General features: G+C 43.4%; 1 long non-coding RNA gene across 2 annotated transcripts in view; it reads right to left on the bottom strand.

The window, feature by feature from the left end:
• The window catches only part of LOC109280402 (uncharacterized), a 44,705-nt gene extending 31,027 nt beyond the window's left edge, over nucleotides 1–13,678 (bottom strand). The window contains exon 1 of one of the 2 annotated variants that reach the window (XR_009459089.1): nucleotides 13,255–13,678. This is a non-coding gene — a long non-coding RNA (uncharacterized LOC109280402). Of the gene's footprint in view, nucleotides 1–12,534; nucleotides 12,890–13,254 lie in introns of those variants that run through there. The other variant, XR_009459088.1, reaches the window with a different exon arrangement.
• Nucleotides 13,679–19,361: the final 5,683 nt, after the last annotated feature.

Raw genomic sequence — 19,361 nt, 5'->3', positions numbered from 1 at the left:
CATGTGTGGCCTCCTGCTGGCTAGCCTGACCGGGAGCAATTTACTCCTGGGTCAGCATCTACATGTGTGTTGCTGCACAGTAAATAACTTCACAGTAGGATAGTACTTGCATTTACAATTACTACCCTGCGGCAGATTTCATTAATTTTCTGTGGCCTAATAGCCCTGCACGTGTAGACACAAGATGTTTACTGTGGAGTTAATTAGTCTACTCCACAGTAAATGTCTTGTGTAGATGCTCCCAGTAACTGCCATTTTTATTCCAACCCAGGCTATTGAGCCTAGTTTGGCCCTCTTGCTACAACCCTGCTTCCTGGTACCTCCCTTTCAACTAGCCTTCATTTTAACTTGTCGTTTCCTCCTATCTTACATCTCTTCACAGAAGCTCAGTTACCGGCAGTGCTTACTTTTGGGCTTCTGTCTCCTTTACTACTCCAGTTTCTAGACTGCCTCTTCATGACCACTTGCAACAAGTTCTGCTCCACCTGATCAAGTAATCCACCTGCTCTTTTAGTATGGAGCAGAGATGACTGACAGGGGATTTAGCAGCAGCTTTCAATAGTTACAAAGAGGATAGAGTTAGACTGGTGGTTTTCAACTTGTGGTCCACAGACCTCTGGGCAGAGGTGCTGTGTGTGTAGCGCGTTCAGGCCCCTGGCCCCCCTCAGGAAGAGGGCTGTTACCTGAAATGCATATAACTTTCCACATGTCCATCATCTTAGCTCCTCCCCACCCCCCCAGCAAAAATAAAAGTCAGTGCCTATGCCCTGGGGGGCCACAGACTATGTCTAAGTGGTCCAGGAAAGATGACTATGATTAATCAAAAGTATGTGAATACACACATTAAAATTCAAAAGGGTCCACACTGCCATTTGAAATTTCCAAAGGGGTCCGCAGCTCCATTTGAAATGTTTTAGGGGTCTCCAAATGAAAAATGGTTGAAAACTACTGAGTTAGACTACTCTCATTGGTGGCAGATGACAAAAAAGGAGCAATGGTCTCAAGATGCAGCAAGGGAAGTTTAAGTTACATATTAGGAAAAACTTTCTCACTAGGAGGATAGTAAAGCACTAGTACAGATTACCCAGAGAGGTTGTAAAATCTCCATCCTTGGAGGTTTTTAAGAACCAGCTAGACCAGGGGTGGGCAAAATGCGGCCCATGGGCCAGATGTGGCCCGCCAGGCCATTCTATCTGGCCCGCGGGGACCATAAAACATTTAGAAAATTAATATTTATCTGCCCCTGGCTGCCTGCCATGTGGCCCTTGATGGCTTGCTAAAACTCAGTAAGCGGCCCTCCGCCTGAAATAATTGCCTGCCTTGAGCTAAACAAAGCCTTTGGCTGGGATGATTTAGTTGGGGATGGTCCTGCTTTGAGCAGGGGTTGGATTAGATGACATCCTGATGACCCTTCCAACCCTACTTTTCTATGAGAACCCTCTCTGACCTTCAGGATACACTTCTGACTTGGCCTCCCCATTGACTTGTCCAGCTTCCAGTTTCCTGCTGTCATTTTCTGCTTCTCACTCCTGGTAAGCATCCACCCTTCCCCTTTAGCTACAACCCAGTCTCCCCTGCCTCCAACCCCAGACTCTCCCTGTCCTTCTGCATTGGAGCTGGTCCAGGAATCTGCTGTACACTGGGCCTTTAACTCTGAGGTGAAGTCAACCCCTGAGGGGTTCCGGGCTGGGGAAACTGCAGTTAATTTGATACATATAATTGTATTGGGAAGTGTAGTCAGTCAGCAATGTGTCTCATCACCCTCAATATTCTGAGGCAAAGACATTGGCTTTGCCCCTCATATAGGTTACTGCAAAAAGTGGCTCTCTTCTTCCTGAATCCAAAGAGTCTGCTTTAACCTGTCACAGGACTGCTATTTCTGTGTATGAACAAAAAAAGAGGGACAGAAGATACCTGTGCCAGCAAGGTTACAGTTGTGGGCAAGAAAATCTGACCACTACTGTGATCTCCAAAATGCAAGCACTAAATTAGCTTTACAGAATTGTCCAGTGGAAAAATACCCTCCTCCAGTCTTACAGAAAGTCACACAACTGCAGTGTTTGCTTAAGCGGAGATTAAATTGTGTACATATCCAGAGGCGCTTTTATAATGAATTCATTTATTACTTAAGATCCATTTTCAGTGCAGCGCGTTGAGAAATAGCCATAGGTTTTCTTATTTGTGGTAATGGAAATTCTGAAGTTAAATGCAAAGAAAACAGATCCTTACACAGATTAATTCAGAGGTCAGCATGACAGAACAAGGACCAATGGTTTCAAGTTGCAGTAAGGTGAGGTTAAGTTAGATATTAGGAAAAACTTTCTTACTAGGAGAGTAGTAAAATACTGGAGCAGGTTACTCAGAGAGGTGGTGGAATCGCCATCCTTGGAGGTTTTCAATACCTGGCTAGACAAAGGTTTGGCTGGGATGATTTAGTTGGGGCTGGCCCTCCTCTGAACAGGGGGTTAGACTAGATCCCTCCTGAGGTCCCTTCCAGCTCTAATTTTCTGATTCTGCCCTTTTGGTTGCTCAAGTGGCTTCCAGTCCTACAGCCCAGAAACTAAAACCTGCCAAGATATCCCCAAACTGAATAATTATAGGTAACAGTGATAGTCTGGGTTTTACATTTAATGCGACTGACCAAATATTGGATCAGCGAAGGTGCTGACTGAACCTGAACAGTATAGGGGTTAAAACTATGGATGTATTTACACCAATGGGTGCAGATAATACTTTTCCAAATAATTCCTGCAAGTAATTTTCTAAAGTTTCATTGTAAAATTGACCTCTTTATCAGCACCAGCATAAAGATACTGCAGACTGAATTCTTCCTTCAGTCACATCTATGCAACCCCCATTGTTCTTGTTCAAGACTTCACTCTGGTCTGAAAATTTGAAAAAAACAAAACAAAACAACAAAAGCTAAAAATAAGTAGCTCCCCCCACCCCCACAACATTTTGGTGAAAAATAGTTGAATTAAAAAAACCCATATTTTGCTATTCAAGCACTTTTTCTGACCAGCTCTGAGGAAGAAGAGGTTACATAGTGGACATGTCTACACATGCATTTGATCTGGCTTAAGTTTACTCTGGTGTAGGCTACTCTGGGGGTAGTGCTTACAGGCAGGCATCTACACATGTGGGAATTAGGGAGCAGATTTGCTGCTCTGTGCACCAGGTTTCCTGCAGTCCTGCAATGAGCACCTACTGCCACTGGGGGGAGCTCCAAGCTCCCCTTGAGTGCTAGCCCAGAGACTGGCAGGGAGCTCGGGGCCAGGAGACAGCTGACTCCTGGCCCCAGGGGGCTGCCTGCTGCTGAGGTGGGGACTATGTCCGCCTGCCCCAGCATCAGGGAGCTCCTGGCCCTGGCTGCCTGATCAGGGGCAGGGGACTTGGAAAGAGTTGCAGGGGAGCGGCAGGTCCCAGCCCCCTGCCCCAATCTGTCAGTGGGGCAGCTAGCAGCTAGCTCACTGCTAGCTGCCCCACTGGTAATTGGGCCAGGGGGCTGGGACCTATCGCACCCATGCAGCTCTTTCCAATCACCATGCCTCAGTCACCTCATTGGGGCATAGGGATGGGACCCATCACTGACCATGACAGGTCCCAGCCCCTGCCCTGCGTACCAGAGGATGGGGAGCTTGTTACCCGCTCAGCTCTGCAAGCCTGGAGCTGGAGAGGGAACAGGTTGGGGGGCTTGTTCCCCGACCACCTCTGTGAGTGTGGAGCTAAACAAGGAACAAGCTCCTCAGCCTGTTCCTCGCCCAGCTCCGTGCTCATGGAACTGGTCAGGGAACAGACTCCTCTGCCCCCACCAGCAGGGAGCTCCTAGCACCAGCTTCACAACCACAAGGCCAGTGCTGGGAGACCCTTATCTCCCAAAGCCAGCTCTGCAATCGTGGGGCCAGTGCTGGAAGATCCTTGTTTCCCAGTGCCAGCTCCATGACTGGGGCCAGTGCTGGGAGACTCTTATCTCCCAGTACCGGCTCCATGGTTGTGGAGCGGGTGCTGGGAGATAAAGGTCTCCCAGTCCTCCGCTCCCCAATCATGATCTTAGAGCAGGAGGCTTGGAGCTCCCTGCTGCCAGGGCATGAGGATATAGTCCCCACCTGGACTCCTGTGGTGGACCCTGCCCTGGCAGCAGGGAGCTATCTCTTGCCCCCGGTGGACCCTTGACCAGGAGCAGATTTTGCTCTTGGTCAGGTATCTACACGAGTGCTACTGTGCCATTACTAATCTCAAGTAAATTTTCTACTTGCATTTGCAGGTAGCAAATTTACTTGGGATTAGGGAGGTTTAGTGTGTAGTAAGCATATGCACGTGTAGACACACATGCTTACTTTGCAGTAAACTATACTCATGTAGAGTTAAGTATCTCATGTAGCTGTGCCCAGATAGAACAGAAGGCAGGATTTAGTCTTAAAATAGGAAATGTAATTATGTTGATCATATGTAATTTGTAATAGAATGAGCCTTTCTTTGCTGTAATGGCTCTCCTGATTTGACAGAAATAATAATAAAAGCTTAGGACCTGATCTTATAAACACATACATGAATATTTTAGTATAGTGGAGCCTTATTTCTGTCATAGCTATTTAATTTAGTGACTACATGGGGGGTGACAACATGGTGAATACGTGGAGGATACATAGCTGATGTATACAAAATTGCTGCTTTTAAACTACTACTTTTCAGAGCAGAACCACAGTTTAAGCTAATAAGCTCTACTATTTTTTTCTCTTCATAGGCTATTCACTGCAATATTAATTTCCATCAATTGCACTATATTCAGTCTCAACACGAAATAAAGAAAATAGAACGGTTCTATAAAGACCGGTGCCAACAATATTAATAAAATGAAAAATCATTACAAATATACCACCAGCCTCTCTAAGAAGCATCTTTTCCATGGTTGAATTAAAATAGGGGGAAAGAGAAATTGAATTTGTAGTCTGTCATCCTAAGAATGCTGTACCAGCAGCATTCCAGATGAGATGAGAGATGTCTGACGATGAACAGCATGTTGTTCCCTGAAGAGTAATTCTCTCAGGTTACGTCCTACAGTCTGCTGTCCATGAAGAAGTTGAACATCATTCCATAATATTCATCAGCCACCTTTACACATGTTGTTAAAGGTGACCTTTGGCTTCTTATACTTACACTTTCCTCACCTTATCATAATGTATGAATAAAATTAGTTTTCTTAAAATAACTCTTACTTTCAACTCTCCCCACACCCCCACAACCATTTTATGTCTTTAAAGAGAATTTGCGTGAGCACCAACAGTTCTGATATTCAGTTCTCTGATGTAATTTAAAACACAAAATGGATTTTAACTCCAAAACTATGTGAATGTGGTAGTGGCCACTGCTTTCCTGTGATGCGTTCTGTTTTTTTACAGAACAGAACTTCAGTTTTATGTATTTGCTCTAACACACAGCATGGGTCAAAACCTCAGCTGGGTTAAGTCGGCTCAGATCAACTGACTTCAAAGGAACTATCCCTCATTACTCTAGCTGAAGATCCAAGCTGTTCCAGGCTACTCTGTCTTCATGGATAAGCTCCAGCTTCTACTAAATTTCAAATACTATAACAATAGTTCAATTTTCATAATGCCTTAGTACATTCCCATGCTAACAGCATAGCAAAAGGCTCTTGTATAATTGCTCCACAAACACGCAGGGAGTCAGTAGAGTGACTAAGGGTGGACAAGGGTGGCACCAGCCCTGAGTGCTGACTTAGAGGAGGCACCAGACTTGGAGCCCTCTGAGAAGCCTTTGCCATCACAACATCCCATCTTCCTCACCATTTTACAGATCAGGAACTGAGGCAAGGTATAGATCCACAGCGGGAATTAGGTGCCAAAGTCCAACATTTAGGTGTTACAGAGACCCTTCCAATCCCTGGTCAGGTGCTGCCTAGATTAACACGTGTCTGAAGTACCTAGGCAATGGCATCCAAGTTTCCTACAGCCTGATGCTACTGAGCTGACTTGAACCCTACCCCATGGTAAATTTTGGCAGTATTCTCATAGCAGGTGTTCCCTGTCTGTCTGTCTGACCTGTGAGGCCCAATCCAGCCGGTGCTTTCACAGCATGCCTATTGAATCAAGACTCACTCAAAAGATATCTAGATATCAGCACATCATATGGGGTGGTGTTCCCATTTCTTCCAAAAGCTCAGCCAGTTTGAATCTCTAATATCCTCAATTTGGAGCAAAGACTTGAAGTCAATGGGCCAGGAGAGTGCTCAGACCCCAGGCTATTAACTATTTTGAGGTAGATCTCTTTCAGTCCGTGACTTAGAGCTGTTCTACTTTGTATAAAATCAAGAATCACTCTCTTACATTTTCTGGTTTTATGAATATTTAAATTATAAAGGAAAACACTTTCAACAGGTTATTAGGGCATCCTTGTAGAAGGCCTGGATTTGTGCTCCTGCTCCAAGTCAAAACAGAGTGATGATCTGGGAGAAAGCAGGTTTTTCACTTCCAAGGAGAGCGCTCGAATCACTGGACTATTGAATATAAAGGGGGAGGCAGTTGCTCTACCCCAAAAAAGAAGGTATCTAACTCCAAACTCAGTTTGGTACTCAAGTCCCTCTTCTTGGCACTTCCTTCTGCCTAGCATAGGTTGCTCCCCTGTTAGCATGCTGGTGTTTGAAAATCCCATTCATAGGTATCACAGTCTCTCTCTGCATTGTACAGAGACGCTTGATCTGGGTCTCAGACTTCCAGTGGGTGGCAATGCACTAGAAGTTAGGTACCACAATGCCTTATGTTGCAAAGGTTTGCACTCTTAGGATTTTACTCAAGTCATATATAAGGTCTGTGGCAACACAGGGGTGGATCCAGGGGGGCAGGTATACTGGTGCACTTGCACCCCGCTTTGATTTTTGTTCTGCCCAAAGTTTAAAATCACCTGCCTGGGGGTGGCAACAGCATTTCTAGTCAGTCAGTGCCGAGGGAGTCACTTGACTTTGTGGCTCATAATCTACCCGATCCTTTCTAAACACTTCATGCCGTAGGTGTTAACCACCCTCTCTTCTGTTTATTGCTCTTGATGTTCCACCCATCAAGCTATCGTTTGTTCTGTAATTCTGCTGTCTGTTAGCTGCTCCTGGCAGTGAAGCTCCTATTTCATAGTCCTGTAGACTGTTTTTAACTCATTCCAATTAAGTTATATTTGTTTTTGCTTCAATCTTAAACTAACTAATACGGACCTAGGCCCCTGGCTTCTAGTTTATTTTAACTGGAGAAAAATATGTGTTGTTTTATATGTGATGACTCACTTTGTGAGGTTTGACCTAGAAACTACTATGCAAAGCCTAAGCAAAAGTGAATGCTATGTGACAAATGCCCATCTGCAATGATAAGGAGCAGACAGTCTTAGATAGAGGAGGCTTGAAAACAAAAGCAGAATCAGAAGTACTGGGACAAAGAGCTCATTAAAATACTAAAAATCACACCCCTAGGTGGGGAAGAAATATGCTAATGAAACATATATGTATGTTAATGAGCTACATAGCTAAAACACGGGTATAGAGACATGCTCAGTAAAGAACTCCTTGCGTCACTCCTTTATAGCCAATTAGCAAACAAGGATGCTTATGAAGGTTCAAACCCCTGTATATAAGGGGCTTAGTATTGCATATCTGGTGTGCTTGTTCTGTGAGATTATTCCGCTTGCACCTTTTATTGCTAGCAATAAATCTTCTTTATACTTTCACCCCTGGTATCTTTATTGGCCTTTGCATACTGGGCACGAACCCAGACTTGAGCTGGGGCCTAACAGCTTCACCATCTGCACCCCCCCTTTTCACAACTCTAGGTCTGTCCACAGCGGAACATGACATTGACACAAGGTCTCACCAAGGCAGAGAACTCATCCTGGAACATTCTTGTTCTGCTGCCCAGACATTTCCTTCCTTCTAGAGACTCTTGTTGCATGTTTTTTTTCACTTACATATTTTTAAGTAGGAAGAACATGAAAAATTGTGGCAAACAGAGGAATCTAGACTGACGAGACGGTGTAGGAAGTTACAGGATACCACAGGACACGTTGCTTATGAATCTCCAAGCCTATTTCTAGACCACAAAACACTAAGCAGCACTCTCTGCACACTAAGAGAAATACCTTCCCAATGAGGAGCAGTGCAGCTACATGCATGTGGTGCCAAGGGTGGGTTTATTAATGCTTAAATGATACAGCTAATTAGTTCACTGGGTATGCACAGCTATGCTGCTTCCACTGGAAGGTGGAGAGCAATACATCACATTCAAGAGTGCTGTAGGTGGGCAGGACAGACTAGTAGTCTAGAAGTGGCCCAGGAGTCTAGCACATGGTATGATATGTTTATGATTCAATAGTATGTATTTATTTCTAGAACTCACTTGAATATATAAAGAACCAAATCATCCTTTATACTAGAGCATTCACGCACATGAGAATCAGGCCCTGGCTGTTTAGAAGAGGCAACCTACAGTCTGTGGGCTGGATCTGGCCCACAGAACTTTTGGATCTGGCCTGCAGACGTGGGGCTTCAGTGGCGTTCGGCTGAAGAGTGCTTTAGGTGCATGTGCTCTCCTCATGCTGCTATGGGGACAAATGCTGGTGGTGGTCACCTGCCTGGTGGTCTTTCCAGTCCATGGCCAAAAAAGGCTACCTTTGTATTGGGGGACCTAAGAGGCAGCCAGGACTAATTACAGTCAGCCAAACTTGCCTGAGGCTCTAACTGGCAGCCCTATCCAGGGGCAGATTAATGTGCAGGCCCAGAAGGCTTGTGCCCAGGGGCCCCTGATAATTGTTTCATTCAGTTTTGTGTGTAGCAAAATTGTATAGTTACTTTTGACATTGCATGTTGTGCTTTATTTATTAATGCACCATGGAAACATTTAATGGGTCTAATTATTAATGCTTTTTGATACATTCATGTTTATAATTGGATTTGGGGGGCCTCCAATTTTCTGTTTCCCCAGGGCCCCAATAAATCTTAATCCACCACTGGCCCTACCCCAGTTGATGAACCAAATGGTCACTACTAGGGCCTCCTAATTGGCTGCTGAGGAAAGCAGTCTTCTCATTTAAGTCCCACTATGCATTATGCTGTAGGCCAGACAACAGTCCTGTCTGAAGGTCTGCTCTGACTTTGGCTTTCTGGCTCCACCAGTTCCTGACCGTAGCCCTTCCCTTGATGGCCTACCCACTAGACCAAACTGTCTATAACCCAGTCCTTAGCTTTACCCCTGGTTTTAGGGCACATTATTTTTTACTGTCAGATGATGTGAAGTGTAATTTCTGCCTACAGGGCAAGAAAGAAGAAAAAAATGCAAGTAGTTGGCAAGATGCCTACTGTCTAGGCTATAACTAAGGAGGAATGCAGTTGGGTGATTAATTACTGTAACACTGTCAGACTTAAGAGGTATCATACTGGTAATCAAGTAGCGAAGAAAATGCTATTGCTTAGATCCTGGGTTCAGGTGCATTATGACAGCAGATGGTAACATTTGCCAGGCACAGGTTGGAACAACACAACTCCAGTCCAACATGGGCCAGGTGGTTTCCATGGCATGTCAACAGCGAGGAGAAGGAAGCTGACAGTTGTGTCTACACTGCTGCCACTTTTGTGCTGCAGCTGGGGTGTGGAGAGAAAGGGTATCAACTTGGATGCAGTTTTCAGCATCCACCACAGCTCCCTGCCAGCTGTTAGCTGTGCCCATACTGCAGCTTGGGGAGGCTAGGAGGCAGGATGGAGAAACAGCAGTGGCAAGGACACAGCTGGAAGTGGCCTGGCCTCAGCATGGGTACAGGTGTAGGCAAAGTCCTGGTACTCTGCAGGCCAAGTGACTTCACAGACTCTATCAGTACCTATACACATGCCAGACACCTGCTCCAATGCATTCTAGTTACTTGCCCAATGCATGCTCTGATTAATGGTCTGCTGGAGCGTGCTAATTAGCATGCTTCAGCAGCCTTGGTGCCATGTGTATTCAGTGTCACCGCTCATTGAACAAGCTTTAGTTAAAGCACCCCATCATCATTTTGAAGCACGGGACACTGAATACCCGAGACGCTGCATGCTTTAACTAGAGCGGCTCCCAAGAGCCACTCCAATTAAAGTGCCTCCCACCCTCACCCAAGAGCACTTGTAAAAATGCCCTATGTTGCTGACCCTGGCATTATAAGTAACAGGTTTCCCTTGCTTTATGCAGGTTCTTTGTGTGTGAATTCGCTCTTATGCGATGACCCTTTTTATAGCAAAAATTCGTTATATGTGGCATAAATTCACTTTTATGTGATCGGTATGGTGGAAGCCCACCACTTAGGGCAGCCAGTGCCCATGCTTCTGGAGCTGCAGCTGCCTGAGGAGCAGCGCGACACCACGTGCATCCTGCAACCAGGCAGGCAGGGGGTGCGGTGCAGCCCAGCGGCACTGCTCCCGGAGCAGCTGCTCCTGTGCACAAAGTGCAGCACGCAGCGGCAGCCACCTTTCTGTTGCTGATGAGTACCAAAATTTTCTTGTAAAAGTGGTAGAAATGGGTCTGGGGGGGTCAGTACAGTCAAGGTGTTGGAACATATCCCTACTTGTAACATTGTAAAGTGGGTTCCCTTTATGCAAATTCGAGTTATGCGCTGTTTTCCAGGAACACATGTACAGCATAAAGCGAGGGAAACCTGTAATTAATTTTCATGTCAAAATATGCAGCCTGATCTCTGCAAGCATCACTGTCCTCTGTCATCTTCCAGCAGGCTCTTGAGCAATCAAGTACACATCCAGAGAAGTCTCCTTTTTTTCCTCCCTTTTATAACTGTTTGCAAAACTCACTATTTGGGGGCTTAAGCATTGACCGTATTGTAAGTAAACAACAAGCAGGTTGCTCATCTACTGCCTATAAAAATCTCAGAGCACTTGACCAACTGGCTAGTTAGGCCTTGTGCCATCTCTGCAGTAACACTCTACAACCTGACTGGAAGCATAATCCAAATCTAACTAAAGTCAACAGACAGGCTCATTGACCTGAAACAGGGGTTAAAACAGATTGCATAAGGAACAGAAACTGAATTCTTGACCCCAAAAAACAGGTGCTTTGGGTAGGCAAGAGAGAGAAGGCATCATGGGATGCGGTAACCAAACAATCCTTAGTGTGGGACACACACAGAGAACTCAGTCACTGCAGAACCTGAGTTACCACTAATTGCCAGGTTTTGAGTTACACTTGGACTCTTGCAGGGGGTCTGCGGCGGTGGAAGCTGGAAGGAGCTGCTGCTGCCACTGCCTGAGCTGCTTAGAAAGGTGTGGGGTGGGCCGGGGGCTCTTGTCTTTTGTGGGGTGGGGGGGTTTAAGGGCTCTCATCTCTTATGGGGGGGGGGGGGGCTCAGCCCCTCCTGAGCGCCCCCGTATTTCAAACCCTGCTAACCACCGCCTTGCTGCTCACTCTGCCACCACTTCTGGACCCAGCTCTGGCCTGTGAGGCTTCTTACAGTCCAGATCCAGCCCATGAGGAACTCCATGGTCCAGATTTGGCTTGGGGACGCAGGTGAGTTTGGCACCCCCGTGTTAAGACATATAGGAGGGACTAATAAAGTCATGCATACCACATAATGGTCCAAATGAATCCCGGGCATACCTGCTGCACCAGCATCAATGGAACCACATTAGGGGAGCAGCATGGTTTACAGTGTCATTTGATCTGGTATTTACAGATGTGATTTTTTTTTCCAGAGACCTTGGATAAATTAGTATTAATGGATAACAGGTTTTAAAAATCCATTCATGCCATTCTCCACTTTTAACTTCTGACTCTTCCAGAGAGGTGGAGGCCTAAGAGCTACAGACTTTTACTTTCAAGTAAAAGGTAAAAGTAGGTTGTATGCTAATAAACATGCATTTCTCATTATAACTATGCAACTTTCCCCCCATTCTGCCTGCTGAACTAAAAGTTTATTTAACCTCTTTGGGAGTTAATGAAGTGAGTCAGTGTCATGCTTAAATAGGTTTCAAGGCAAAACACACAGCACAGGTATTTGCTTCAGTAGACATAAGAGCCTGATTCTCAGAAAAACCAATCACCTTTAAGTCTACTGATAGAAGGCAGAGGAGGGGAAGGGGGGGAGGAAAGTGGGGAGGAGAAGGGCAGGGGGCAAGAAATATCAGGCACAATCTTCTGAACCTCCAATCACTTAAGTGTTATAACATCTCTGGCTGTGTAAGAATTCCTACTGAATTCAATAAAGAATTGCTCATATAAGTAAAACTCAACTGTGCCCCCTTCTCTCACCCCCATTTCCCTATCCTTTTTTTTAAAATGACCTTATTTCTTTCTATTTAGTACCCCTGCATAGCTCATGACACACTGAATGAGTTAGTCTATAACAGTGGCCTCCAACCTTTTTATGGTGAAGATCACTTTTTGGCACCCCATGATCTACTGCGCCCCCCCTCCCTGCACTGCCCCCTATCTCACTCCTGGCCACCCCCAACCCCTGCCCTGCCCCACTGCTTCCTGGACAAGCTGCCCAGACTCTGACCTCACTCACCCAGCCCAGCCCGGGTGGAAGGGAAGTTGACTGTCAGAGGCTCCACGATCGACCAGATGATTGAGATTGCTGGTTGGTGACCACTGGTCTATAAGGTGCCAGCCTGCCATGCCTTCTGCAAAACTAGTATGCAAGGAAAAGCCCCTATAAAGCCGAGTAATTTCCAAGAAGTGGCAATTTCAGATTTCTCTGAGGCTGCATAGATGTGAATCAGGGCAGTATTTGGCTAACTCTCTAAAATCCAATTTTCTTCACACGCCCATAGGGGGAAAAAAGTAAGCTCCTTTTTTACAAGGGAAAAACAGATTTGTAGGCTTAACTTCTATAATACTTTCCAGCTTATGTAAGACGATATGTCCACATTTCATCCATATAACATTTTAACAGTTTCTATAAATCGTTATTCTAAAAATTAAGACATTAAATGCACCATGTAAATAATGGCTAAAAACTTCCTTTGAGTGTACAGTTAAATATTATTCAAGTAACCACAGACTGCATGTACAAGGGTGAAGATAAAAGGTAATACTGTTAATATGAGAACAAAGCCAGGAATAAAAGCCCACAAGCACTTTCCCGGATGTATATTCATTAGCTGTTAATAACAGGTTGGGGACAAAAATCAATTCTTTTCCTCCATTTTAATCTTCTCTAGCAGCAGGTGCCTGTGAGATTATAAGCTTTTTCACAAGATATCAGTCAAGTAAAGTACTTTCTTACCTTTAGCCTAGAAAGTGTTTTCTTTTCTTTACCAAGCATTCAGAACCTCATTCTGTTAATATGTAAATGAGTGCATAGGTACAATCATGTGAGAAGTCTCGGTGACATCAATGGGAATATTGATATGTATGAAGTTAAAAAGGTGCATGTGCATTTTGGTGACTGGGATCCACAATATTATAATTCCTGAACCTTTCAACATGTTACTTTACCTCCGTACACAAATCTACCAGTTTCAATGAGACATGCTCAGGTTTTTGCAGTATGGAGGCCAAAGCTAGTTCACGTTCAATACAGGAGTGAGTAACGTGAGTTTGTAATGTGAGTTGTAACATGAGTTGGGAAGTTTGCAAATGTAAAACAGAATCTGTTCAACTAGAACTCCTCTGTTCTTTAGATGGACCTTTCTATACCAGGTTTTCTGCCTTGCAGCTGTAAATAAGTTTTCCAGTAATGCTCTCTTGATGGAAATAAATATGTTAGGGTTCCAGAGCCATTTCTGTTTCCATGGTATTTATTACTGCACTATATCAGTTTCATTGGTATTCAGGTGTGCAGAAAAAGACATTAACATGTACAGATCACATTTTTTTCATTCAACTTGTAATTAATTTAGCCTAGAATTATTTTTATTATGGTGTTGTTTTTAAACCATTCTTACCCATCACACTATTTTTAAATATTTTAATATTTGCAAGTTACTCAATTAGGTAACATGCTGAAAACAGATCTGATGAAAATAAGATCTTCTGAAAATTGATCTGAAAATAGTTTAAAGACATTCTGAAAATAGATCAGATATAAGCATTTGGTTCCTGATCCAAAGACCACTGAAATAAAATGGAAAGACTACCAACAGTTTGAATGAGCTTCGGATTAATGTTGGGTGTTTTAGGTTGGTTTTTTTTAACAGACAGTAAGTAAATTCACCAAAAAAATTCGAAGGAGCTAAAATATTAATAACTGTCAAACTACAAATCATTTCAGTTAAAAAAATAAACAAAAGCAAACATTTTGTTGTGACATATTTTAAACGAAACATTTGGACTTTACTTTTCAAAAGAACCTGAAAGCAGAACGAAACTTGGTAGTTTGGGTCAAGCCAAAATGATTTTTGTTTTTCTTGGAAACTTAAAGAGGGATTCTGTTTCAATTCCTTTCCTCCAATTTCTCAGTTCAGCCACCAAACCACAGCACACACTCCTTTTTGGACAGTCCTGCTTTGAATCAAGACCTTATGTATTCATTTAATTTTGCCAGTACCCTCTGCTATGTCATGTAGGTGGTTAATATGCAGAACATGCACACAGAGAGAGAGAGAGAGATGGATGGATCAATATATCCTTCTCTTATTTCTTGTATACAGAGGATCTTCAGCTTAATATCAATCAGCTAAAATTATGGATGATCACATGCTTTTCACCATGCCCTGAAGGCCTTTGAACTCAAGGTGAGAAGGAACACCTGGGGCTTGTCTGTACCAGAAGAACGCATCAATTTATAGAACACAAGTCTTGCTGAAACCTGTTTTCCTCCTTCTGATTCAAGGAAAGCTCTTCCATTCAACATATTCTCTGGGTATAGACCTACCATGAGAGGTCAGGTTCCCTGGGCAAGGGCACTCTGGTGAGAATACTTGTTTATTGCTCATGAAAATTTCAGTTCTCTGAACTGACAGGAAGAGCAGGATAAAAGCATTAACTGTCCTTTGCCTGTGTGGTAATTAAATGGGGGAATCTTTCTTGGTTCCTTTCAATGTTGTATTTAATTTCTATCTTGTGCTTTTAGGCAAGATTTGTTCCAAGATTAACTTGAAGAGGGGAAGTTCACATGTAAATGCAGCATGTTTGCATAGTACAGTATAGACAATGCAGAGCTTTGTTGGCTTGAAAGCACACTGTACTCCTTTAAAGACAGAGTACTCTAATAGCTGCATCAGGAGAAAACAAACTGGTCTTTAAAAAAACCTCTGCTTTTGGAAGGCCTCTTTAAAATGTTAGTTTTTGTGATACTTGCGCAGCCTATGACAAATTGATTGCAGGTTGATATAAATATAACTACTAACCTAATAGCAATACTAGTATATTGCTATTTATTTCATACCAATTATGTGCTTGCCATAATTACACAAGACTGCCCTTATGTCAGAGAACTATAGTCAAGTCAGACAGCCATGAAGAAGCAGGGTGCCTTGAAAAATCTAGAGGAGGGACTGACACATTGCTTTCCTTCCTACCCTTAAAATGAAAACTTGTGGGTGTCACAGAAGAAAGGACCTTTTAAAAGAAATTGAAGAATAGTAGTGGCTTTACCAGCCCCAAAGACTGGGAGGACCTGTCAGGCATAGAAGCAGCAGCACAAGAGGGGAGAAGGAAAAACAAACCAGGGCTTGAAAATTGACTTCACGGGGATCAGCATTGAGGTCACAGGGCAAGCCATAAATTCAAGGGGCTATCTGGTTTGTTTAGCATTCAGAGACTGCATAGCACTCAGAGACTGGAACACTTCACCCCCCTGGCAAAAAACACAAGCCAAACCAGCCATCACACTGCTCTTTCCAGTAGGTGGAAAAGCAAATAAGGGCACCTCTTCCTCTTCTGGGCTGTTTGGGTCTTCACAAATTGTTGGGTAACAACAATTGCTTCTTCTTTCTCTTTGAAGAAGCAAGACATCAGCTAATTTTAAAGTGAGATCCAATATCATACTCCTTGCAGAAGAGGACTGAGGCCATTAAGAAAGTGTGAATTGAATTCCATTTAAATTTGTGGGAGATTAACAAACAAAACAAGAAAACATGTCAGCTACAGGATCTTTACTTTTATAATGCACAAGCCACAGAGAACACAACTTTTGTTTTCTTATCCCAGACTGGGTTTGTCTACATGTGCAATTAATGTAAATGAACATACTCCAGCTCAATTTGAGCTTGAGTAAACTAATCGCAACATCACAGTCTGTATGTGCGTTTAAGCGCAGTAATTTACTGTGCTGCCAGATACCACTTGTATCTGATGGGACTATCTGGCAGTGCAGTAAATTACTTTACTGTGCCCTAATTTCTGTGCACGTGTAGATGGTAATACTTTACTGTGCAGCAAATTAGCCTGTTGCACAGTAAAGCATCTTGTATAGATGCATCCACTGAGTTGGCAGGGTTAACAGTTAGAAATACAGTGTTGATACCAGAAAACAAAGCAGATTTGATATGGAGACAAGCAAGGCACAATATGGAACTAAAAAAAAAGTGATGATTTGAAGAGTCACATTCCAGAATGCAGACAAGGTTCTTTGGGTGAATCTGGTATCTTTTATTAGACCAACTTCAATAGTTAGGAAAAAATATAGAACTTCAATTTAAATATTAGGGATGAAATCCTGGTCCTTTTGTACTCAGGGACATCCTAGGAGTTTGCAGAGTTGGTCAAAAAGTAGGAAAAACTTTTAATGAAAATGTTGCCTCATTTTGTTGGAAGATTTAATTATCTGAAGATTATGACCAGATCTAATGTTTAAAAGAAACCAACAGCAAAACCATAAATGAAAACATCTTAGCAAAATGCTTAACTTAGGTTTTCTCAATCCAGGACTACTTTTCTTTCCTACACAGGTCTTAAAACAAATGCACTTGCCAAAAGCAAATCAAGATCAGAGATGTCAAAGACATTTGTCTCCACAGGGTAGGTCCAGAGCATGAGCAGCACTGGTGGCTTTAGTCTGGTTGACTGCATCAGCATGGCTCCAGAACTCAGGTGGTAAATGCAGCTGCCATCCCCACTTCTCCTTTTGTTAGTTTGAGTCACTAGTGGGTGCATCTGCACAAGATGCTGACTGCGCAGTAGCCGAATAATACTGCGCAGTAGTGCATCACAGCACCAACAGTGCTAATACTCTACTGTGCAGTATTATTACGCTACTGCACAACTGTGTCACTAAAGAGGCATTCTACTAAGCAGTAATTCTGGTTACCGCGCATTAATTTAGTACTTGTTTATACAAGCACTAAATAAATGCGCGGTAACCACTGCTCGATAGTATTGCATGTAGATGCGCCCATTAAGAATTGAAAGTCCCAAATTCAGTGGTGAATAAGGCTTCTCTCTCCCTCCCCTCTTCCCCCTCATGTGGCAGCAGCATTAACGCCTTGAATTCCAGAGTTGTGCTGCTGCGCCAATGCAGTGACTCTAGTAGCTGTGGCAACAAGCCCAATAGATTAAATCTGCCCCACAGAGGTAGGTCATCCAGTCCACAAGAAATCCCATAGGCTGGATCTGCCCCATTGGCTACAGACCTGCTCTAGACTGAAGGCCTCAAAAGGTGGCCAGAATACTGTACTATGATACACAGCTAGTATACCATAAGCAGCTAAGCTCCTTGGCTGTGGAGAACTGCTGGATACATTGCAGCTGTTCTTCTGTTCTAGCAGCTATTCTCCTGTTGGCCGTTCTGGATCTAAGTAGGGTACTGATCTCAGAATGCTCCTAGATGTAGCTGATATATATGGATCACTCATGGCAAAATGCTACTAAGTGGTACTGAAGAAAAGACTCTTCCCTGTTTCCAGGAAGAAAGCAGTCAAAAAGAACAATCAAAGGAGGGAGAAGAAAGCATTTCCCATAAGCTATTAAACATACTAAGAAATGTACCTTCTGGCATCTTAATCATGAGAGAGAGAGAGAGAGAGAGAGAGAGGGAGAGAAAGTGGGTGTAAAAATATTATAAGTTAAATGGTAAGCATGATTTTAGACTTCTATACTACCAGGCAGTGGACATGGATTCTGGACCCAAATCTTTGCCAAGATTTATCTGTATTTTATTTGCATTTACATAATTTCCATATACACGGGGACAAAAATATAGGGTGTGTTCTGTAAAGACCAATTTGTTTGAGTTTACTGTACTGTGTCAGTATAAATCTGTTAAAAGTTCTTCTAGTTCCTTCTCACGGACAAACAGAAAAAGAATACAAGCACCAGGAAGTACACACTGTTCCAACAGGTTGTACATGTCGGTTCCTAGAGAAACCTTAGGGGAACATTTCGTTCAGCCGTGGTTCACATTTAGCAGAATAAAAAAGTGCATGCAGGAGTCTCTCTATTAGGAAAGAGCATAGTCTAAAACTACACTTTTATCACATTAAGAGTACCATTGCGAAAATCCTATTTAAGTGTGATGGGGTGAGAGTATTATCAAAGGAGCAAGAGTCCAGGAAACATATGAGAGACAAAGGTTATTTTGTGATATCTTTTATTGAACCAACTGTAAACTGAGAGAGAAATTAGACAAGTTTAAAGCACAGCGTACACTTCCTCATGTCCTGGGGACACCTCTCTAAGTCTGTAAATGCAAGCCTTATTTATTAGATTTATGCATCTCCTTATCCAAAGATCACTGACAACATGGGAAGCAAACAGTTGAGAAGCACAGCTGCATTACACACTAGGTACTTAAAAAAAAGCTTTAACCATGACCTTGAAGCAAGCTCTGTTCCTGCTTTGAATAAACAGCCCATTGGTCGTTAAGCAGCTGAAATTCAAATCAACATGATTACCCTCTTTTATACTGAAGTCAGTGCACTCCACGGTGCTAAGGTAAGCAGCCAGTTTTGATGGCATCACCCAATAAATTAATGGAACCAACATGCCTCCAGAAGCCCCATTAGGAAGTATGGTTCCTCCCACTTTACTAAACCATACCATGAAGGGTCTGGAAGGATTTAACAATGGAATAACAATGTTTGATCCTGCTTACTAGGACCTCTTTTTAATTTTTTCCCTTAGAGTGATATCTGAGCATGCTAACCTATTAGGTCTGACTAGGTTTGATTCACAGGTCACAAGTCAGGGCATCAGGCTGGCTAATTAGTCCCAGCTGGACTTGGCTGCTAGTGGCATCACTACTTCCAGCTGGCCCCAGCTTGCCTGCAACAGGTGTGGCTGTCTGCTTATAAACAGCAGCAACTGCTCTTTCAGTGCCTAGTAGGTTATGTGACAGGACTGATGCATCACTGTCTAGTTTGGGCTTAACTTCTGGCTCCTGGTTCCCAGCTTCTGGTTTTAGACTCTAACCTAGACCCCTTTGCTCAACACCTGTCAGCTCCCAACTCCTCT

Source organism: Alligator mississippiensis, chromosome 1 (genome assembly GCF_030867095.1).
Source record: "Alligator mississippiensis isolate rAllMis1 chromosome 1, rAllMis1, whole genome shotgun sequence".
NCBI lineage: Eukaryota > Metazoa > Chordata > Crocodylia > Alligatoridae > Alligator > Alligator mississippiensis.
Note: the sequence above shows the minus strand (reverse complement) of the source record. Positions and strands in the feature narration are given on the sequence as shown.